At 48.6% G+C, this 24,953-nt stretch overlaps 1 pseudogene; it reads right to left on the reverse strand.

Moving 5' to 3' along the window:
- Positions 1 to 4,143: 4,143 nt before the first annotated feature.
- Positions 4,144 to 23,009, reverse strand: LOC147105981 (maestro heat-like repeat-containing protein family member 1; annotated as a pseudogene).
- Between the last annotated feature and the right edge of the window lie 1,944 nt (positions 23,010 to 24,953).

Consider the following 24,953-nt stretch of genomic DNA (forward strand, 5'->3'; position numbering starts at 1 on the left):
CCGATGATGACTGCGCAACGACTACAAAGATGGTCACTTTTTCTAGGGGCGCACCACTATGAGATTGAATATAAGGGCACGAAACAGCATGGAAATGCTGATGAGCTATCACGCCTGCCACTGCCTACTGCAGAGGAAGCACCAGCAGTGGATCCTGTCAAAATATTCCATTCGACTATAGTTGAATACCTACCGGTAACTAACGCTTGTATCGAAAAGGAAACCCGAAATGACCCGACACTGTCTCGGGTATATGATTTGACGGTGAAGGGATGGCCAGCACATGGCGACTCACTGTTGCCAGCATTCTTGACAAGGAGAGAACAGCTGTCAGTGTGCTGGGGGACCTTGATGTGTGGATCCCGAGTGGTAATTCCACCCAAGTTAAGGGTTAGAGTGCTCAATGAGCTTCATGAGGGTCTTCCGGGAGGGGTAAAAATGAAAAGCCTAGCCAGGGCTTATGTGTGGTGGCCCGGAATCGATAAACAAATCGAGGACCTGACCAAGAGCTGCTCAGGATGCCAGAAAGTCCAAAATGCACCACCACAGGCCCCTCTACACCCATGGGAGTGGCCCTCATCTCCATGGCAACGGGTGCATATTGATTTTGCCGGTCCATTCATGGACTCAATGTTTTTAATAGCCGTGGATGCGCACTCGAAATGGCCTGAGGTCATCAAAATGTCCTCCACCACCACGGAGAAAACGATTGCAGTCCTACGGACCATTTTTGCCAGGAATGGCTTGCCAGAACAGATTTGCTCCGACAACAGACCACAGTTTGTGTCCGAAGAGTTCCGGAGGTTCTTGATAAAAATGGGGTAAGGCATTACACATCCGCCCCGTATCATCCAGCCACAAATGGATTGGCTGAGAGGTTCGTACAAACCTTTAAGAAGGCAATAAAGGCTATGTACAATGACAACATTCCGCTGCAGCACAAGGTGGACAATTTCCTGTTCGCCTACCGGAATGCGACACATGCAGTCACCAACCAGGCCCCAGCCATGATGTTCTTTAACCGAAGGTTAAGATCTCACCTGGATTTGCTCAGACCAAACGTACGAAGAGATGTTGAGAGTAAGCAATTCCAGCACATCCATGAGAAGCCAACAAGGAGCTTCAATGTAGGGCAACCAGTCTTGGCCCGCGACTACCGAACAGAAAAATGGCAGCCAGGAACGATATGCACATAGCAGGGCCCACTAATGTACACAGTGGACGTTGTGGAGAGCATCGTGAGACACCATGCTGACCAGATGCTAGAGTCACAGGAACAAGTCAACCCCATGCCTCGCCCATACGTACCTGGTGATGAACCCGACGTACAGGTCGCATCTACCCCAGAAACAGTAGCATCGGAAGCTGATGAACCAACCGACGACAGGGGGCCAGAATCGCCTCCGCACCAAGAGCAAGACACTCGGGAAAGGCGCTATCCAGAAAGGATCAGGAAGCCTCCCCAAAGACTGAATATATAAATAGACTATTTTCAGCTAATGTTGCATGTTAAAAGTGTTAATTGTAATTAGTTTGATATTTAATTGTTAAATAAGTGTTATGGTACTGTGGCCTAGAAATTCATTAAGGCGCTGCCAGCTTTGCGGCCAGTTACCGCCTAAAGAGGGCTTCTGCGACAAAAATGATTTTGCGCTGATATTCAGCGCAGCGGTATTGGCGGCAGTAGCCGTTAGCGCTGCGCCGGCACCGATGACGTCATCGGTGTGCACAGTGCCCCGGTTCCGCCCCGAAACCGGCCCGATCCCCATATTTAGTAGCGGCCGCCTCCTCCGAAGCGGCCGCAAACAGCGACCAGAAAACGGGGCCATGCTGTAGCCTTAGTGGGGCGCTTTAAAGGGGAAGGTGCGGCCGGCCGCTTTTTCGGCGGCCGCCTGCCTGCACCTCCTTCCCCGGCCTCCTCCACGCCCCCCCCGCGGCATTGCCAGCTGCTTTCTGCGAACCCGGCACTTCTCCGTGGTGCCGGGCTCATTTGCCGGCACTCTCCAGTGGAGATCTCCCCATTGCAGGCAGCTCCCCCTTAAGAGAAGGAGGAGGCCTGCAGTACCGCAGCCCGCCACTCCGCAGCGGCTGGCGCAGCGGCGCCAAGAGCGCAGAAATTCAGTGTCAGCGCACCAAGCGGAGGCGGGCACACCCTGGTATAGCGCCCGGTTCCGAATTGTGGCGCAAACACTGAATATCTGACGATCGCTAATGGATCCCCGCCCAGCGCTAACTTTTGGGCGCGAGCGAGCTGGCTGCCCCAAAGTGAATTTCTAGGCCTGTTAATCTAAAAGGGGAGGAATTGTAATGTATATACCTTTATGGGGGGAACTATCTTTTACAGCTCATGTATACTGCAGTACCGGCAGTGACCACACCTGTATATAGTACTGAGTAGTAATCTGTACAGATCAGTTCCAGTGTGAGCCACGTTGAGTAAACACCTGTTGTACCATTCTCCTGCAGTCTGTGTCTTATTATACATGGACACAACACGAATGGAATGGAGATAGCGGAAACTCTGACCACAATCTGTCAATTCTCCTTGAATGTGGGAATAGTGCCCGGAGATTGGATGATTGCAGATGTTACACCCCTGTTCAAAAAAGGGGAGAGGGAAAAACCTGGTAATTCCAGGGAAATCAATCCAATGGCAGTACTGGGATAACTACTAGAGACCATTGTCAAGGAAATTTTCACTTGGAGGAGCATGGGTTAATAAAGGACAGCCAGCACGGATTTGTTGAAGGCAAATCGTATCTGATTAACCCGATTGAGTTCTTTGATGAAGTAACAGAGAGGGTTGATAATGGTAGTGCAGTATAGGTATGTATGGACCAACGTTCCCTCTGAGCTGTGTAGCCGCAGCCTCGCAGCTGAATTCTGGTCCCGTGCAGCCCTGGACTGGTTTTTCAGATGTGAAATTTCGTGCATGCACGAAACTTTGACTGGGCCGCGCAGACCCTTTAAAGGGCCGTGCACCCAAAAGAAAAGCCAGGAGGAACATTAGTATGGACTTTCAAAAGGCACATTTGCATCTGTGAAGGTAAAATCTTCCATGAACCAGCTGAATCGAGCAGCGTTTTGGAACACAATTGTGTACTTTTTTCTTGCATTAAAAATATTGCTTTATATATTTAAGAGTGGTAACCTGGTGAGTTTGATTAATACCATGGAAATGGGTTTAATCACAAAAAATAAGCATTTTAATAAGGTCCACCACCTGAGTAACCTGATTTTAAATAAGTGAAAATGAGTTTTAAAACTATGCAGAACAATTTACTATTTCATTTGTGTACATTAGTCAGCTTCTTAGCAAATTGAATATTTTTTAATATTTAAAAACTTTTAAAATACGCTTATTGCGCCTTTAAAAAGGCTTAATTTTAAGAGCCTCCTTGAAGGCCCACAAACAAGCGCAATTAGCGGAAACTCGCCATGGTGATGAATTCGACCTGGGGGCAGGGCTAGTTTTGTGAGCATGGTTTTCTTCCAGCACAATGTTTTTTAAACCAGCAGACGAGATCGCAGACACTCGATTTCCACTGGACGTAATTTCTGCTTAAAATTCCTCCATCTTTTGCACTGGGTTGGCCGATTTTGTGCTGAAAAATACCAGCGTAACCTGACGGAAACGCTAAGCTAGGGAGTACAATGTCAAAAGTTGTGATAGATACAAAACCTGGTAACATAGTAAATAGTGAGCAGAATAATATCAGACTCGGGAGGACATAGACTGGTAAAATGGGCAGACACATGGCAGCTGCAAGTTAATGTAAATAAGTGTAAAGTGATGCACTTTGGGAGTGCACAGGCAAATCCATGCACTGTTTGTAAGGGAACTGCATCTATAAACAAACTAGCATGGTGATCCAGCTGAGGAATTGCATGGAGTGAGGAGCAGGATCTATGTCTAATGTCAGGTGTGAGTGAGTGAGAGAGAGAGTTTCAGGAGAGGTCACTCCCAGTCACACAGCAGTACGACCTGCACCGTTTGAAGACACACCGATAGTTACAATGGAACAACCGGATATCGATTTATTTACAATCCATAAAATTACATATTTACAAATCATGTTGAACGAATGGTCACTTTGTTGCTAAGAGGACGTGGAGAAGGTTGGTGGCCTGAACGTTTAGTCTTCAGTCTGATGATGAACAGCAGCAGTTCTTTGTGCAGATGTTCCACCAGGTGACTCTCCGGGCGGGTCGGACACATTCTGACTGTTGGTGAAGTAAACATGTAAAGGCCACTGCATGTGCTCACAGTTGTTCCTGGGAGTTCTGGAAGAAGGACTCGCAATCCGTGGCATATGAGGTGATCTGTTTGGGGATATCTTCAGCCAACTGTCATGAAAGGTCCCTTAGGAGGTTCATATAGCCCCTGGTGGGCTCCTCCTCATACTTGTCAATCAACAAGGAAGCCTCAACAGATCCAATGAGTGGGAAAAGCAACCGTAGTGTTGAACAACAAGACCTAGTGAGCTCCTCACTCTTTCCATCCAGGTGCAACAACAAGCGCACCAGCTTGGAATGGACCTGTCGGCAGAAAGAGGATCTGGAACCTCCGATCCCACACTTGGCCAAGATCCCTAACACACCGAACACTTCAGCCCGCACTCTATCAGACTCTGCCCCAAAGATTGGCTGAATCCTGGCGAGGATTTTCTCTACAAAAGGTTGGATGGTGTTTGCTCGCAACTGAATTAAGTGCTTCGAGAGGCACGACAACACCTCAAATATTAGCACCTCCTTCTGGTTCTCCATGTTCCCCAACAGAGTAATCATTGTGCACATCACTTTCCGAGACCATCTTTTAGTCTTGGGATGTGCTCTAATGTTGTACAGGCCTTTGACACACAGCAACTGGAGAACCAGAGAGCAAACATCTTAGCAATCTACTCACCAGAATGTCTGCGAGCTGCAGCTGTGAAACCAGTGGAGATTTTAACAGCTCTCCAAAGAAGGAAACCTCGGTGACTGCCTGACAGTCTTGAACCGTAAGGATTTGAGCTGCCAGCTGTTTCACAATGCCAGTCAGACTGGGGCCAGAATATCTCACCATTGCTCTGGCCAGCAGGACAACCCCCTTGTCAGACTTGCCGAGATCCATCATCTGGTCCCATCCCACACTTTGCACCATGTCATTAAGCACAGCTTCATTATGTGTCTGAGCTTTCAGCTCCTTCAGTGTCTCCACACTGTAAAGTCTGTGGGTTGTTTAGTTAATTAATACACAGACTACCAGAGTAACTTAAAACAGGACTTTACTATTCGAAGGTCAGGGCGAATCTGCCCAATAAATCCTGACACAGCACTTATAGACCGGTGTGGTCACCGTCGGTATTACAGTATACAGAAGCCAACAAAGTAGTGCAACACCTAAAGTAGTTCTCTTAAAGGTGGATGGTTACATACAGTAGTTCTCTTAAAGGTAGACGGGTACATACACTACAATCCTCCCTTTTTAGCTTACAACATACTGATTCCCCATTAAACATACATTATAACATATATACAACTTTATGTAAGACAGTTCACAGATTCAGTCTCTCTGGAGGTTTCCGGACTCTGTCCGGATAACGCCTCGGCGGTGTCGTAACTCCCGGCGGGGTAGTAGGTGCTTCTGGCAAGGTCGATTCGGCTTGAAGGACAGTGTCAGGTTCATCTGATTCCAGTATTACCAGATCGGAGGTAGGTGTTCTGGGTATCTCTGTCTCAACATTAACCGTGTAAGGTGGTGGAGTAGGTTGGCCATTTGTGGCTGACCCTATGATCTGGTCAACATGGCACCTTATTATACTGTCCCCAATGTCCACCGTATACATCAACGGCCCTAGCCTTTTTCCAATAGTTCCAGGCTGCCATTTCTCGGTACGGTAGTCCCGGGCCAAAACTTGTTGACCTATCTGAAAAGATCTAGTTGGCCTTTCATTCATGCCCTGGAATTGCCGGTTCTCTACGTCCCTTCTGATGTTTGGCTTAAGCAAATCCAGCCGGCATCTTAGTCGTCTATTAAAAAACATCATGGCGGGAGTTTGATTTGTGACCGCATGTGTTGCATTCCTGTACGCCAACAAGAAGCTATCCACCTTATGTTGTAAGTTAATGGCTTCATTACCCATGGCCTTTATGGCCTTCTTGAAGGTCTGGACAAACCTTTCAGACAATCCATTGGAGGCGGGATGGTATGGGGCTGACGTGTAGTGCTTAACCCCATTGCTCTTTAAGAATTTCTTGAATTCTTCGGACACAAATTGCGGTCCATTATCAGAATAGATCTGTTCCGGCAGCCCATTCCTAGCAAACATGGTCCTTAACACTGTGATGGTTTTTTCCGTGGTGGTGGTGGACATCTTTATTACCTCCGGCCACTTGGAGTGTGCATCCACCGCTATTAGAAACATTGAGTCCATAAATGGACCAGCAAAGTCGATGTGTACCCTTTGCCAAGGAGATGAGGGCCACTCCCATGGATGCAGAGGAGCCTGTGGTGGCGCGTTTTGGACCTTCTGGCATCCTAGACAGCTCTTAGTGATTTCTTCGATGTCCCCATCAATGCCTGGCCACCACACAAACGCTCTTGCTAGGTTCTTCATTTTCACTCCACCCAGATGTCCCTCGTGCAGCTCCTTTAACACCTTCTGTTGAAGTTTGGGTGGAATCACCACTCTAGATCCACACATCAGGGTTCCTCGACACACTGACAGCTGTTCTTTTCTCTGCGAAAATGCTGGCAGCGTTGGTTCGCCCTGTGCTGGCCATCCCTCCACCGTTAAATCATAGACTCGTGAGAGAGTCGGGTCATTTCTTGTTTCGTTTTCGATCATCGAATTTGTTACTGGTAGACATTCCACTATGGATGAGTGGAACATCTCTACCGGGTCCACTGTAGTCGCTTCTTCTACTATCGGCAATGGCAAGCGCGATAACCCATCAGCATTTCCATGCTGTTTGGACCTTTTGTATTCGATGTCATATTGGTGTGCCCCAAGTAACACGGACCACCTCTGTAACCTTTGCGCTGTCATGGTGGAAACGGCCTTGTTAGGGTTGAATATGGACACCAACGGCTGGTGGTCTGTCAGTAATGTGAACTTCTTGCCCTGCAGGTAATGATTGAATTTCTTTACGCCCCACACAAGGCTGAGGGCCTCCCTATCTATTTGAGCATAATTTCGCTCCGCGGAGGTCAATGATCGGGACGCGAATGCCACTGGCCTTTCCGAGCCATTTGGTAACTTGTGTGAAAGTACTGCTCCAATTCCATAGGGGGAAGCATCACAAGATAGACGAAGAGGTAATGTTGGGTTGAAATGAGCCAACACTTCTTCAGAGGTAATCAACGCCTTGCTTCTGCGAAAGGCCTTTTTACATTCCTCACTCCACTTCCATGGTACTTCTTTCCGCAACAGAGCATTCAGCGGATGCAGCACCGTGGATAGATTCGGCAGAAACTTGTGATAATAATTAATCAACCCCAAGAATGATCTTCACTGTGATACGTTTTCCGGAGCGGGGGCCTTCACGACAGCTTCTATCTTGTCAGGTGACTTGTGCAGCCCCTCTCGGTCAATGACATGACCGCAGTACGAGATCCGTTTTTGGAAGAACTCACATTTCTTGCGATTAACTCGAAGGCCATATTCCTTCAACCTAGTGAGCACCAGTTTCAAATTTGTGAGGTGTTCTTCCTCGTCTTCTCCCATAATCAGGATATCGTCTAAGTAACACTGCGTGCTTGGAATTCCTTGTAATACCTGCTCCATGGCCCTCTGCCAAATTGCTGGAGCCGAAGCTATCCCAAAAACCAGTCTATTATAACGATACAAGCCTCTGTGTGTGTTGATGGTGAGGTACTGACGCGACTCTTCCTCGACTTCCATTTGTAAGTATGCCTGTGCCAGGTCTATCTTGGTGAAGTGTTTCCCTCCAGCCAACGAAGCAAAGATGTCTTCAATCCGCGGAAGCGGGTATTGTACCGTGTGAAGCACCGGATTCACTGTGATCTTGAAGTCTCCGCAGATGCGAACCTTCCCCGGTCCCCCTGGCTTGTTACTTGGTGAAGACTTCATGACGGGAACAATGGGCGTGGCCCACTCACTCCAGTCCACTTTTGACAGTACCCCTGATCGTTCAAGTTCTTCCAGTTCTGCCTCCACAGCAGGTCGTATCGCGTAAGGTACCTGTGGTAAACCACTGTTATAGTTATCACTGTATATTGTTCTCACTGTTCTCACTGTCACATCACTACACGAGGTCGCCTCTTGTCGCACTGTTATACCTGGGCTGACCACCTCCGACTCCGCCCATTACCTGCCCAAGTATAAAGGTAGCTGACTGGCTAGTATTCCTCCCTGTTGGATCGGATCACCCACGAGGGTGGGCTCTGTTATTTAGCCAATAAAAACCTTCAGTTACGTTCTTAACTCGTCGCCTCTTATTGGACTAATTGATAGGCATATCAATTTTATTGGCTAAATTTTAAAGATGTCTGATAATGAACAGCAACAGCAAGGAGCTCACCCAGCAGCACAGCAACAGCAGCCTCCAGACAACGGGCCACACCAGCCGGCTTGGCTGCAAGCCTTGAAACCACCATACCTGGATCTAAACCCACAGGCACCAAACTCAGCCAACGACTTCAAACACTGGCTGGACTGCTTCGAATCGTACCTGGAGGAAGCCGTCGTCCCTCAGAGATCCAAACTAAGAGTCCTGAAAGCCCAAGCGAGCCCGAGAGTATATACACTCATCCAGGACATGACTACGTACGACGACGCCATCAACCTACTGAAACAGCAGTACCGGAGCCCGGTAAACTACATGTACACTAGGCATCTCTTAAGATCTCGCCAGCAACAGCCAGGAGAATCGATAGCTGAATTTTCACGAGCGCTGAGACAACTCGGCAGGAACTGTGACTTTAAAGCGGTGACGGCTACTGCGAACATGGAAGACAATGTCCGCGACGCCTTGGTGAGAGGCCTACGTTCCGACTACACACGGCAAAGACTGCTTGAAGCTAAGGACATAGACCTGGACAAGGCCGAAGCCCTCGCCCTCACCCTAGAGGCCACCCAGCAAGACCAGGAAGCGTTTGCCAGGTACTATTCGCGACCCTGGGACTCGGGCCCGACCCCCACCCCACCACCCTTCACAGCGCTGCCCCCGGGACCTACCTCAGCGTCTGCATCACGGATCCGACCGGGCCCGCTAGCCCCGGTACCGGCCCCGACATCAGGCAACCCCGATCGGGCCGCTGGCTGCTTCTTTTGCGGCCAGGAGAAGCATCCGAGGTCGCGCTGCCCAGCCAAAAACTCGACCTGCAAAACCTGCCTCAAGAAAGGCCACTTCTCCAAGGCCTGCAGAAGCAAATCCTCAGAAGCCAGCAGTGCCTCATGCGAACCCTGGGGGCGGCCATCTTTGTGCGGGGCAGCCGAAGCCTGCAGAGCCTCATGGGAAAACCAGGGGCGGCCATCTTTGTGCGGGGCAGCCGAAGCCTGCAGAGCCTCATGGGAAAACCAGGGGCGGCCATCTTTGTGCGGGGCAGCCGAAGCCTGCAGAGCCTCATGGGAACAGCAGGGGCGGCCATCTTTGTGCGGGGCAAACGATTTAAACAGAGCCTCATGTGAACTACGGGGGCCGCCATCTTCGCCGCCATCTTGTCATGACAACGACGCGCTCATCTACACCCTAGCTTCCGTGACCCTGGATCAAGCCCGCCCGCACCACCTGGCCAGCTCAATGATGGACATCAAAGTCAACGGCCACGCCACGACCTGCCTGTTCGACAGCGGAAGCACGGAGAGCTTCATCCACCCAGACACGGTGAGCCACTACTCCCTCCCCGTCCTGCCAACGCGCAGCCGCATCTCGATGGCATCGAGGTCGCACGCCACAGACATCAGCGGCTACTGTGTCGTGACATTGTCGGTTAAAGGGACAGAGTATAAAAATTTTAAACTCCTCGTACTCCCCCAGCTGTGCGCTGCCGTCATACTAGGGCTGGACTTCCAATCCCACCTCCAAAGTGTAACCCTAGCATACGGTGGACCCCTCCCCCCACTCACAGTCGACAACCAGCGAAAGTTAAACCGCCCACCGCGTAACACCTGCAGCCTATCCACCCTCAAGGTACCGCCACCTTCCCTGTTCGCTAACCTCACCCCCGACTGCAAACCTGTCACTACTAAGAGCAGGCGGTACAGCGCTGGGGACAGAGCCTTCATTAGCTCTGAGGTGCAGCGACTCCTGAAAGAGGGCATTATTGAGGGGAGCAGCAGCCCCTGGCGTGCCCAGGTGGTGGTAGTCAAGACCGGCGACAAAAATCGCCTGGTTATCGACTACAGCCAGACCATAAACAGATACACCCAGCTGGACGCATACCCCCTCCCCCGCATATCGGACATGGTCAATGAGATTGCACAATACCGCGTATTCTCGACCATCGACCTCAAGTCGGCCTACCACCAACTCCCCATCAGCCCGGAGGACAGCCAGTACACCGCCTTCGAGGCGAATGGCCGCCTCTACCAATTCCTTAGGGTCCCCTTTGGTGTCACCAACGGGGTCTCGGTTTTCCAACGGGAGATGGACCGGATGGTTGACCAGAACGGACTACAGGCCACTTTCCCCTATCTCGATAACGTCACCATCTGCGGCCGCAACCGGCAGGACCATGACGTGAATCTGGAGAAATTCCTCCGTACGGCCCAACGGCTGAACCTCACCTACAATAAGGAGAAATGTGTGTTTAACACAGCGCGCCTTGCCATCCTTGGCTGTGTAGTAGAGAACGGAGTCATCGGCCCCGACCCCGAAAGAATGCGCCCCCTCATGGAGCTACCCCTCCCCCACTGTCCAAAAGCACTTAGGAGAACCCTGGGGCTTTTCGCCTACTATGCCCAATGGGTACCCAATTATGCGGACAAAGCCAGACCCCTCCTGAAAACCACATCCTTCCCCCTCACGGAAGAGGCGTGCGCGGCCTTCTCCCTCATTAAGGGAGACATAGCCAAGGCCACAATGCACGCAGTGGATGAGTCAATCCCCTTCCAAGTGGAGAGCGATGCATCCGACTTCGCCCTAGCCGCTACCCTTAACCAGGAGGGTAGGCCGGTAGCCTTCTTCTCAAGGACCCTACAGGGCCCCGAGACCCGACACTCGTCGGTCGAGAAGGAAGCCCAGGCAATTGTGGAGGCAGTACGGCGCTGGAGGCACTACTTGGCAGGCAAACGATTTACCCTCCTCACCGACCAACGCTCGGTTGCCTTCATGTTTAATAACAAGCTGAGGGGCAAGATCAAGAACGACAAAATCTTGAGGTGGAGAATCGAGCTTTCCACCTATGATTATGAGATCTTGTACCGGCCCGGTAAACTGAACGACCCCCCTGATGCTCTTTCACGCATTACATGCGCCAGCGCGCAAAGTGATAGACTTCAGACCCTCCACAATGACCTCTGCCACCCCGGAGTCACCAGACTCTACCATTTCATTAAGGCCCGCAACCTGCCATACTCCATCGAGGAGGTCAGGACCATGACCAGGAACTGCCAGATCTGTGCTGAGTGCAAACCGCACTTCTATAAGCCGGACAGAGCAAGCCTGATCAAGGCCACCCGCCCCTTCGAGCGTCTGAGCATCGACTTCAAGGGGCCCCTACCGTCATCCGACCGTAATGTGTACTTCCTCAACATCGTTGATGAGTACTCCCGTTTCCCCTTTGCCTTCCCCTGCCCAGACATGACCAGTAACACGGTCATTAAATGCCTGAACAAACTCTTTGCCTTGTTCGGGTTCCCGAACTATATACATAGTGACCGGGGCGCCTCCTTCATGAGCGAGGAACTCCGTCAGTTCCTATTGGAGAGGGGTATTGCAGCAAGCAGGACCACCAGCTACAACCCCCGAGGGAACGGCCAGGTGGAAAGAGAGAACGCGACGGTATGGAAGGCCACCCTCTTAGCCTTAAAGTCTAAGGGCCTCCCAACCTCCCGCTGGCAAGAGGTCCTCCCGATTGCGCTGCACTCCATCCGGTCACTACTTTGCACTGCCATTAACACCACCCCCCATGCTCGAATGTTTGTCTTCCCCAGGAAGTCGACTACGGGAACCACCCTACCAACCTGGCTGACCTCTCCGGGACCCGTCTTGCTGCGAAAGCACGTGAGGGCCCATAAAACGGACCCCCTGGTCGAGAAGGTGAACCTCCTGCACGCCAACCCCCAGTACGCCTATGTGGCTTACCCAGACGGACGGGAGGACACTGTCTCCTTACGAGACCTCGCACCCTCACCCCCCCCTCCCAACCCCCCGAGTCCAGCCGAGGTAGACGGCATGCCGGAACCCCACGAGCCTTTGCCGACTACGCAGACACCAGCTTTAACACTGGATAATGTAACACCGCCGCTGCGACGATCGGAGAGGCTAACGAAGCCTCCGGACAGACTGACATACCAGAGCTGGTAATACACTTCACCCCGCCGGACTCTAATCTAAACAAGGGGTGAATGTGGTAAACCACTGTTATAGTTATCACTGTATATTGTTCTCACTGTTCTCACTGTCACATCACTACACGAGGTCGCCTCTTGTCGCACTGTTATACCTGGGCTGACCACCTCCGACTCCGCCCATTACCTGCCCAAGTATAAAGGTAGCTGACTGGCTAGTATTCCTCCCTGTTGGATCGGATCACCCACGAGGGTGGGCTCTGTTATTTAGCCAATAAAAACCTTCAGTTACGTTCTTAACTCGTCGCCTCTTATTGGACTAATTGATAGGCATATCAGTACCGATCTGGCTTTGAAAAATTTTGGGCTTGCATGTTCTGCAATCTTAACCTTTGCTTTAATTCCTCGCAGTGTTCCCAGTCCTTGCTGGAATACCTCTTTAGCTTCGTCCAATATTCTGGACAACCGTTCAGGTTTGACATCTTCCTTTCCGGAATCTACCGTCATGGTGTTTAGTGAATGCCAGTCTATCTTTATTTTCCTGATCCACTCCCGTCCCAGAAGTGGTGGACCTCCCTCAGGCAACACATACAGGTCCATCCTTTGGTGATCTTTGTCCTTGTATCTCACCTTGACTTCTATCTTTCCGATGGGGTATACTTTGTGCCCCGTGTATGTCTGCAATACTAGTTCCGTATCCCGTAGGGGAATATGCTTGAATAACTTTTTATAATCATGCTTATTCATGACCGTCAACACCGATCCGGTGTCCACTTCCATTTTCACTTGGACTTTTGCAATCTGTAGTGTGATCCAGATAGCTTGTCGGTCAGCTTCATTACTCACATTGTGAATTCTCAGACTATCCAGTTCCTTGCAGTTGGAGTGTGAGTCCGAATTCTGTTCTTCCGGACTCTTCCTAGTCACCTCATGTACCTTCCTGTACCTCTTTTGTGGTGACTCATTATTGTTGGTCTTCTTTCCTGACCGGCATACCTTAGCTATGTGACCGAGCTTGCCACATTTCCTACATTCCTGGTTTTTAAACCAGCATTGGTTCTGGTCGTGTGTTGTCGTCCCACAACGATAGCATTTCGTTGTACCCGAAGTAATTTGCTGCACACTGAGTGCGCTGCCTTTAGCTGCATTTCCGCCGTTCCTTTCGCTGCGGCTTCGTTCGATGCAGCAATAAGGACAGCCTTATCAAGTGTAAGATCGTTCTCTTCGAGCAGTCGTTTTTGTGTTTCTCCCTTCGACATTCCGCACACGAATTTGTCTCTGAGTGCCTCTGCCAGATTTTCCCTAAACTGACAGTGTTTCGCTAGCCTACGCAGTTCAATCAGGTACTCCGCGTTGCTTTCCTCTTTCCGTTGCTTTCTCGCGTAAAATTTGGATCGTTCCACTAACATCAGTGGTGCGGGGTTAAAATGATCCTTCAGGACAGCAACAATATCCTCGAAAGTCTGATCCGCCGGTTTAGCTGGTGCTAGTAGATGCTTCAAGAGCCCGTATGTCTTCGCGCCCATCGAGTTTAGCAAGGTTATAGCTTTGTCATCTTCTTCTATTTTATTGGCCTCACCATAGATCTCAATGCGTTCCACATACGTGGCCCAGTCTTCTACCTCGGAATTAAAATCGTTGATGTTACCACGCTTAGGCATCTTCCTCTCTTCCTGATAACACCACGGATTATTTCTTTAAATTTTCTTTTTTTTTTCAAGATGGCGGTTCCCGCGAAAATGGCGGTTTCCCGCGCTTATCTTCTCTCCCCGCCCACTTCAATGGCGGTTCCCCGCTTCTGTCTTCTTCTCCGCCTAATGGCGGCTTCCCGCGTTTCTTCCCCTGGCGGGAGGGGTACACTTTCCCCACGGGCGACGGCCGCTGGCTTTCAGGTTCACAGCCTGCGCGTCGGCTTCGGTGCTTTCCCTTTTCTCGGCAGGGCAACCGGCGCTGGGTACCCCGTTGATGGCGAACAGTTTCAGCCGCTGGGCTGGCTCTCGCTCAGTTCCCCTTGCTCGGGCTCTGTCTCTCTCCCGCTTGCTCGGCTCTACCGGCGCTGGGTACACCCCGTTGACAGCGAACAGTTTCAGCCGCTGGACTGGCTCTCGCTCAGTCTCCCTTGGTCGGCTCTGCCTCTCCCGCTCGCTCGGCTCCCAATCGCGCCTCCCAGCCCTCTCGCAGTCCGGTGCTTCCCTCCCCGGCTGCGGCTGAGTTTTTATATCTTCCCGCGCCTACGCTCCCGGTCGCAGCGCTTCATGGCTTCGGTCGCTGCCCGGCCTTTTTCGCCGGTCGCGGTCTAGCTGTCTCACGGCGCCGTTGCATCCCCAGCCTGTCTGTACCGCGGCTTCCTTGCTCCACGCTGCCCCAGTCTCAGCGCCTCTGGGCCCGACTTCTGTCCAGCTCCTTTCCCCCTCGACCGTGGTCGAGTGCACCGCCCTTATCCTCCGGTTATTCTTTTTACTTTTCCCTTACTCACAGTCACCGTGGCCGGCTTGCTTCTCGTGCTGATCGGCTCACTCCTCACCGTGGCAGAAGGGACAGTCAGTGCCTGTTGCTGATGGAAGTCTTTGTCTCTAACTTCTTCTTCCTTTCTAGTTCTGCAGCCTCGAGTTTTCTCCCAGCAGAACGACGAGGGCAGTTGCCTCTTCTCGACGCTCGTTAACTGCTTCGGAAGTATTGTTGCCGCAGGGTACGATCGGACTCGTCGCCACTGTAAAGTCTGTGGGTTGTTTAGTTAATTAATACACAGACTACCAGAGTAAGTTAAAACAGGACTTTACTATTCGAAGGTCAGGGCGAATCTGCCCAATAAATCCTGACACAGCACTTATATACCGGTGTGGTCACCGTCGGTATTACAGTATACAGAAGCCAACAAAGTAGTGCAACACCTAAAGTAGTTCTCTTAAAGGTGGACGGTTACATACAATAGTTCTCTTAAAGGTAGACGGGTACATACACTACACACACAGTTCACACACACATTGATGCTTTCAGATGTTAGAGGCTCAACTGAGAATTTCTTCTGCTGCGGTTGACCATCAGGAACAAAGCCACTGACAAGACAAACATTAACATATGAGCTAAGATGAATCAGCAGGGTACTAAATATCTGCGGGAATAATGTAGCCACCGCCTTTGCCAACTCGGGCTTAGTTATTATCTCGTGCAGCCCACAGATGGCAGCCAGGGATTCAAGGCTTGAATACTGGGTTGTGTTATCTCTGACGGGATAGGTTCTGCTTATTGCAAATCGTAACTGTTTGTTCAGTGTCTCCAGCAGCTCTCCCATTGTACTCATGGCACACTCTGTGTCCTCGGACAATGATCGCCACATGTCACTGACCTACTTGTCCAAAGGGACGGGGTAGGTGAGGAGACAGGACACAACTGTTGCTCTGTTGTGTGAGGCCAGTATGGCGATACTCCGTAGAACTGAAAGTTTCACGTTCTCATAAGTTGCAATCCAATGCTCAGCACGTGAAGTATCTCTGAGACCTGATCCCGAAGCTCACTGCCACGTCTTTTAAAGATGTTTTGCAGGAGCACAGTGGCTGCACTAGAACGGCTGGGGTATTGGTCGGTCAGTCCTTTGAGTGCCACAGAGAGCAAGTTGCCCAGCTGGTCATGGGGCAAACACTTGGAAATGACCTCTGTGATCTGGCAGCATGCTTGAAAGAGGACTGAAGCATCAGGGTTAACTAATTGTTCCCTGACTTCTTTCAGAACCTCCAACTGCTCCTTTTGCTGATCCAGATTGGTGCCTTCATACGATAACTGAATGGAGAGGATGATGTACAAGGTGTCCAGAGTCATCTGTCGAACGGGAAACGATGGGTCTGCACAACACGGCATCAGTCATCCAATCAGAGTCCCCATGTTATTTCAGCCATTACATTCTGAACATTGAGCTTCTCCCAGTAACATTTCAAGAGCTGTAAGGTCGTGTCCATGGCTCTCGTTCATGAGCTTTTGCTGAAGTGGTCCAGATTGCTACCTGATTGAAAATGACCTCAAGTCCTTCAGGGGACAGGTCCTGAAGCAGTAATTGCTTCAGGAGCTCTTGCAGTGATCTCATGGTTTGGGTATAAAGTGTTGCCATCTCTTTTCTGTTACTATTCATGTCTTTGATATTGTCCAGTTTTGAAGGTAACAAGCTGAAGGTACTGGTCAGGCAGGTTTGAATCAATTGGCAGGTGTCAGCTTGGTTTGACTCAATGTGTAGTTGTATCAGATGCTTGCAGGCATCCATGGCTAACTGTCGAACAGGGCTCTGCAGCAGCTCTGGTGGCTCGGCCTCGAGAAGATCCAGCATGCATGTCAGCAGCTCCCTGTTTCTGATCAAGTTGAGGGGAGCTCTCTGGCGATTTGAATGTAGGGATATGGCTATCAGAGTCACGTGGCTGGATTTTCATTCAGAAGTCGGTTTGGAGGCTGTTATATTCATTAATAAATAAACATTCTTATTATGAACACAGCTAGCTTTTACTAGTTACTTTATTGAGCCCATGTGGATTGGTACAGTATCTGTAGAGGCTTCTATCTTGACTGCTGCCTTGTGGGTAGCCTAGTGCCTCATGGGTAATGTAGTCTTAATATACATACAGCTGGGTAGTGTAGTCTTATACATACAGCTATATACAGCTCTACGGCTCCACCTAGTGTCCACTATAGAATGACATGTTATTGATCACGACATCCCCCTTTCTTTGAGGTTTAACAAAATCAATATCAATCAACTTTCAAGAAAACAATAAAGATAATATCAGTTACACTTTTGTTAGTGCTCTATAAACATAAACATTTCCAAAACAGTCAACACATTTTCAATGTTTTACATTGTACTCAAAGATTAAGTCTATCAGGCTTTTTTACTTCACGTGTGGATCTTCTCAACACGGGTAAGTCTGATGTGTCTTCATGAGATTGTTCTGGCGGTGAATGACAAGATGCAGTTGCGGCATTGTCATCAATCTGCTCTTCTATAGATCGAGGTCTCCTTGCGATCTTTGCTTGGAGAGGGTTTCAGTGTTTCCTTCACTCTTCATGCCATAACTCTCAATGTAGTCAATGCACTCTCGAAAAACTGCTGGCAGCTGGATCCCATCATACAGCATAGTCCTCTCAGCAGCCTCGGCTAATGGAACACCAAAGATTGGCCTGAGGGAAGAAGGAGTATCCACCGGAACTGCTTCCTGCTCTGGTGCAGGCTTCTTCTTTTTCTTTTTCTCTTTCCACTGCTTAACAACATCTGCTGCGGTTATATCTTTGGACTTTTTCTCCTTGTGTTTTTCCTCTTTGTGCTTTTCTTCCTTTGGCTTCTCTTTGACCTTAAAGTCTTTTTTTTTCTTCTTGGAGAAACTAGGCTTTTTGAAGACATGGATACCCTTTGGCCTTTTCATCCTTGATGGGCTCTCTGCTTCATCACCTGAGTCATCTGGTCTGCTTATGGCACAGTTTATATGGTAGCCTCTCTTGACCAGTTCTAAGTCTTCACAAGCTTTGTCACCTAGTATCGAATCAAGTCTTTCAGCCACAACAGAAAACATGAGATGATGCACTTTGTCTTTGACTGTCACTTTAAGTCTGCATACACCTAAGCTATCTATTTTCTGTCCATTATAGTCCTTCAGTAGTACTGACTTTTTCTGTATTTTGGGCTTTTCTTTCATATTGTTAATGTCACTCATACTGATTAAGTTTGCTTTTGCCCCAGTGCCTAGTTTCAAGGTAACTAATGCTCCATTTATCTGCAGTGGGATCATCCATTTGTCCTCTTTTACTGCATTAACTTTATGTTCAGCATTGTCCATTTCTGAGGGCTGCACATTTTCTGTATCCTTTTTGATATTGTCACATGACACCATTCGTACAAAAAATGTCTCATTTAAATCAGTGTCCTCAATTACATTAACTCATTGCCCTTTCTTAGTTTGTACTTTTGAAAAGCATTGTTTGGCAAAGTGATTCTTTCCATTACACTTTGTGCACATTTTTCCAAACGCTGGGCATTGTCTTAACTGGTGTTTGTAACCACAGCGTTTACAATTAAAAATTTCATCCTCCGATAGCTTTTCATTTCTGTTCTGCCCATGTTTCTTCCCCTTATAGGACACAGCACCGACAGCAGCATTATCACTCATTGCAATCGCATCATTATTGATTTCACTGAAAGTCTTCGCGTGCTTTCGAGCTAGCTCGCTGGCTTGGCATATTTTCACCGCATTTTCCAAATTTAGTTCGGTTTCTCTCAACAGATGTTCCCTGACTTTTTTATCATGAATACCAAACACAATCTGGTCACGAATCATGGATGCTTTGAGCTCAGAGTAATTACATGTCTGTGCTTTCAGTTTCAGATCAGTTACAAAGCTATCAAAAGTCTCATTTTGCTGCTGTGTCTGAGAACAGAAGATATATCTTTCATAGGTCTCATTCTTTTTGGGAGAGCAATGTGCATCAAATTTTTTTAGCACATCTTCTAATTTTTCTCTGTTTTCCTCTGGATTAAATACAAATGTATTAAATACCTCTATCGCCTGTGGGCCTGCAACCGTAAGCAGCAACGCTATCTTCCTTGCGTCTGGCTTCGTACCGAATCCGATGGCTGCAATGTAGAGTTCGAATTGTTGTTTAAAAGTCTGCCAATTGTAATCGATCTTTTCTGTGAGTTTCAAACGCTCTGGTGGCTTCAAATTCTCCATTTCGCTTTTCACAATTTTCAGCAGATCTTCACCATCCTGGTACCATGTTATGTTCATTAATAAATAGACATTCTTATTATGAACACAGCTAGCTTTTGCTAGCTACTTTATTGAGCCCATGTGGACTAGGTACAGTATCTGTAGAGGCTTTCATCTTGACTGCTGCCTTGTGGGTAGCCTAGTGCCTCATGGGTAATGTAGTCTTAATATATATACAGCTGGGTAGTGTAGTCTTATACATACAGCTATATACAGCTCTACGGCTCCACCTAGTGTCCACTATAGCATGACATGTTATTGATCACTACAGAGGCGGGACTACAACTTTTGGGGTTGTAGTCCCGTCTCCATTGAAATGCGGCCAATCCACGCGATTTTAACTTGATTGACCTTGTTGAACCCGCCCAGTGGGCTGAGCAAGCCAATTAAAGGCCACCTGGCAACAGGTGACGTCACAGACTGAAATTTCATGTCAAGACATTTTGACAGATGAAATATCAGCATTTCACAGAAGTTTGAAGCTGTCAAACACTGACCATCTTACTTTTAACATGAGTCCTTCTCCACAGATTCAGTTAGAAATCTCTCCTGCACAGAAAGCTGAAGGCTGTCACTTTTGACAGATCGCAGCCATCCTGCTTTCTGTGCCGGTGAGATGAGGGACTCCCCAAACCTAAAGGAAGGAAGGCTGAAAAGTAAGAAAAAGTATGTAAAACTTATTTAATCACTTTAGACACACCAAACACACTTACCTTTGCACTCATGCACATATCACTCACCTGATCACCGACATCTCGACTCCTCCAAGCCCTTCAACCTGACGGCCCGACTCCTCCAACTTGGCATGATTTGGAGCCGTCAGGATTCCCACAGTTCAAGCTTAAAAATGGGGATTAGGCTAAAAACTGCCTGTTAACTACCTGTTAATTGGCACTAATCCCTTCCCGCCTCGGGTAGGCGGGTCCCAGTGCGGGACGGGTGCCCACTTCCTTTGAAATTGGCATGGAGGTGGGTTGGGGGTGGGCTGCGGTCGGGACCCCCGATTTCAGGATTTTAACCCCCCCCGCACACCTCCAAACCCAAATCCTCACTGAAAATCGAGCCCATGGTCTTTATTAGGCTGATCTTTCGTGTGAGATCCCTGGATTCAGTCTTTTTCTCCTGTCCACTTGTAATGTATTGATTGATCACAGCTGGCAGAATGTGGGTCTCGATTGTGGACAGCATTAGTTCCTCAGCTGCATAGAATGCCAAGTTCCCATAGCACAGAACCAGTGTGCTCTTGGCTTTAGCCAAATCCACATCAGGCTTGATCAATAGAATATCCAAGAAACTTTTAGTTTTCTTAAACCTGTTGGAGTTAGCAAACTCCTCCAGACTACTGAGGGTATCATCAAAGTGTGTCATGCCACAGATACCAATGGCGAGGGCTGCTCCCTCTCTCTCCGCACTCTCACTGTGCTGCACACTCAGTAGCATTTTGTAAAGCTCCTCCTTTATTTTCGTTGTGTGGGTCTGACGGAGCACTGTCCCAAACGATTTATAGAGAAAGCCCTTCTCTTGTGGGGAAAGATGGTTGGTGTTGATCTCTATGTATTTCATCAGCGAGCTGACATGTCCATTCCTCGTCATCAATGGTATTGATGATATAATAATTTCTCCTCCCATTCCCTTTGGGCCAGAAACTCCTTTGAATTCTTCAGTAATTGTTCAACCAATGACGGAAGCTCCTCTTCCCACCCTCTCACAGTTGCTGGGTGGATATTGAGGCTCAGTGCTTGCATTAGCCTCAGTGCCGCAGCTCCTCGGCTTCCTCCCTGATATGGGCAACAAGACACGACGAGGAGCCGGGTCAGCAGTGCCTACGCTTTAGGGAGAATGTTCCTACTTTTGTTTTTTGCTCAGCGTTCTCTAACTGCGAGAGGAGAAATTTGACTATTGAGTCTGTATAAGCTGGGACCAGAACTCTAAAACAGCAAAGGATCTTATTGCATTTCTTCACAGCAAAAAAGTTATTATACCCTGCCAAAACACACATCTGCTGGTGGAGACTGTTAAGCAAATTGTCCATCTGTGGTGGTTCATGTAAATCGCCACCAAATAAAAGAGTTTTAACTTCGACGAACGATAAATAAAAGGTTTAATTACCAGAACAGAATAATTGCAGCAGGTAAGGTAGCAGGTAATATGGCTGACTGCAGGAACACCATGTTGTAGGTCTTACCAGACAGGATAGTTACAGCAGGTAAGATAGCAGGTAAGATGGCTACCTGCAGGAGCACCATATTGTAGGTGTTGTCCCAGCGGGGACTCCACAGGGACTGCGTCCCAGTCCCGTGGGGAGCGAGTCCTAAGCCTCTTCCCGCTCCACTCTTTATTCCCGGGCTTATTGTGTCACGTGACCGCGTCGTGACGTCAACACGTTCACGTACGCCCAAGCGGTGACGTGACCTGCGCCGTTATGGGTGCATCACCCCAATACGGAAGCAGGCCTTTAAGGCCGAAGTCATTAGGCCGGGCTATGCCAGTACTTACTGCGGGAGCAGAGAATCTCTTCGCTCCCGCCTGCTGGCCAATGCAGCCGAAGTCGCGGTAGGCCGGACTATGCCGGCGGCCGCCTTGAAAGCCCGAATCGGGCCGGCAGCCAATGCGCATGCGTGGTGACGCGTGACGTCAACGCGTCTGGTCGACAACCAACGCGCATGCGTCACGTGATACTTGACGTCAGCGCGTTAAGTCGGCTCTTAAAGGGGCAACGGCCTAACAGATGAATTAAAGCGGTAACAACCCTAACTGGTAAGTAATACAATTAAGTAAATTAAGTACATACAGTTAGGTAAGTTATACATGCATAAATAAGTTAGTTAAACTAAAGGAAAGTAAGTTATACATGCATAAGTTAAGTTAAAGAGAATTATGTATCTCTATGTATAGAACAATCCGTGGGACCGCTATACATCTGTGTTATCAGCCCCAGATACCTCATATCTCTGTGGCAATGTCCAGTTCCCGGCACAGACACTCTGTGATGGAAAAATGCCCTGGATGCTTCTTGTAGAGAGACAGGATGCCTGGAACTATCCTGGGCAGCTCTTCTTCTAGTGTGTCCTTGGGCAGCAGGGAAATGACATAGCCTAGAGCTTCTACTGTTGGGATCTTCAATTCAGAGGACTCCTTCTTGAGCCACAGCTTGAGTAACAGACTATAGACAGCGTTGATCTCGGTGGAGAAAGTATCTTTAGTCACGTTAGAGTCTGAGGCTTTCTCCATATTTCCCAGATAGATCAGGATGCTCTTGCTAAAACTTTCCACTGCTGAGGCAAATGCAGTCGTCAGCTCAGCCTGTTTAACACCAACGAATACTGGAATCATGATCCCTAAGATAGATTTTAGTAAAGGAACCATGCCGTACACATTTTCCGTTGACAGTTTTGTTAAGGTCTTGACCATGTACACATGTGGAAGGTGCCCTTGAAACTCTTTGTCGTCAACTGGACAACTTCATTTCTGAACCTGAAGCTCATGGCAACCAGGAGCTTGCTGGTAGTTTTCTGGCTGTCAGCTTGTGCTCCTGTTAACATCATCATCCACATTTCAGCCAAAGAGATAACTTTCTCAGCAAGTGCTTGGCTGATTTGATCAAGGGTGTCCTTGATAATCATCGCCATGGTCTCCAATACTACAACACCATGTGGAGCTGTCTGCATGCTGTGATGGCACAGATAGTCATGGCAGCTCATTAATAATATTTCTGGAGGGTCTTTGATATTTTCTGCTGACAATTTTCATCTTCCTCGGCTATCATCTTCACGAGGGCAAGTGATAATGTTTCCACATTGAGGGACATTTTCACAGTCAAATTCTACAACTCTTCAATATGAAGAAAGGTTTCAACCAAATAATTTCTGTGAGTAATGATCAATTAAAGATTGTCTTTGTTCACTGACTCACAGTGTGAAATCAGATCTCTGCTCGGATGTTGTTCCCTGACTTCTTTCACTACAATAATTAACACTGTTCCTTTACACAGTGTTTCCAATTTGTTCTTGGTGATCTTCCAAAATTTGAACAGATTTGATGAAGGCACTTGTCTTGAAGCTCTCTCCTCTTTGCTCCCTCATGCACAAATGCACAGTTTGGACCATGTTACTGTGTCTAGTCCACCCCTGTGGTTTCTGGGTTGTCATGGTTTTCATTGTGATGCCAGGGAACATAATCCCTCAGTTGTGTTGTGGCCCTGGGTCATGTGCCCATATAAGTCTTGTCAGCTGTTTATGGCAGAGTAAGGTGGGTGGTGAGGGTTCAGGCCCAGACCTGAGATACAGACCACACGGACAAGGCAGAATTCGCAACCCTTAGCAGCCATATTTGATTGAGCAGCTGTTTGTTCCTAATAAAGAACACACCGAACCACAGACACTCAAAGTACTTGTGATAAAAGATTTAGAAATGGCAGTGTAGGACAGACATTTCTAGCAGAATTGCCCCCACATTGCGGTGTTCATATGACTCAAATCAATTTTAAATACACTAGAACTAAATAATCTGAACTCATGAGATCATTCCGCGTTTAGAATGGGAAAGCATCATTTCCAGCCCAGGTAATACGGGAGAACAGTAAGGGGGAAAAATTCAGTTGTTTGCGCCTCCCATTAGTGCCTTAAGAGGGTGCTAATGGGGCGCAAAGCAACTAGCGCCCGGGCACGGCGATGTTTGCGCCGCTCGCGAAATTAACTAGACATTTTGCGGCGGCACTAAACACTACCGCCATGATCTCCTGCGCCGGCAGATTGTGACGACATTCGAGTGCGCAACACCCCGTTAGCGTGCTGGACCGGATATTGAGTGGCGCCCCCTGCCTCACTGCCTGCCACTAACAACGACAGGTTGAGGGGAACATTATGCTGTCAGAAAGGGACTAGGGGAGCGCTATTTAAAGGCGACCACTTCCTGCCTTTTTTTGTCGGTGACATTTTTGCACCACGCATTCTGAGAGAGAGAGGAAGACTTCTGGAGAGATTCAACGCTGTGTGAAGGAGTTTTGAGTACTGAGCAGCACTTTGCAGTTTTATTTTGATTTGCCCTTCCTTGCTTTGCCAGCGCTCTGAGGTAACGCCTCGCTCCTCGGCCTTTGCGCCTTAAGACAGGTGTGAAGCGCCTGATTTAGTGCTCCAATCACCTCCAGGGGCGATAAAAGCCAAGTTTGCTGTCAGAGGCGATAATTAACGTCAGGCGCTAAACTTTGCGCCCGGCCGATAATGGCGCCCCAAATGGGGCGATACCAAACTTTTCCCCCTAAGACTCCTTCACTCCAGTAGGATAGTCTCAAATAATATGGAATGGATCAGATGGTATTTGTATTTGACTCGAAAGAATGAGTAAACACGGTTGTATGTTTGTACGTTCATCGCTGTCTAAACAAATGATTCCCCTGTATTTATTTGCACTCCTCTAATTCTGGCCTCTTGAGCATCCCCAATTTTAATTGCTCGGCCATGGGTGGCTGTGCCTTCAGCTACCAAGGCCCTAAGCTCTGGAATTCCCTCCCTAAACACCTCTGCTTCTCTACGTCTCTAACCTCCTTTAAGACGCTCCTTAAAACCAACCTCTCATCTGCCCTTATATCTCCTTATGTGGCTCAGATTCAAATTTTGTTTTATAATGTTCCTGTGAATCACCTTGGGATGTTTTACTACGTTCAAGGTGCTATATAAATGTAAGTTGTTGTTGTTGTTGTGCCTTGCCAGGAAGTAAACTCTAAAGGGATTGAAGCTGCTTCATGATGTCATGG

Source organism: Somniosus microcephalus, chromosome 16 (assembly GCF_052327205.1).
Source record: "Somniosus microcephalus isolate GS21.2 chromosome 16, FLI_Smic_1.0, whole genome shotgun sequence".
Lineage (NCBI taxonomy): Eukaryota > Metazoa > Chordata > Chondrichthyes > Squaliformes > Somniosidae > Somniosus > Somniosus microcephalus.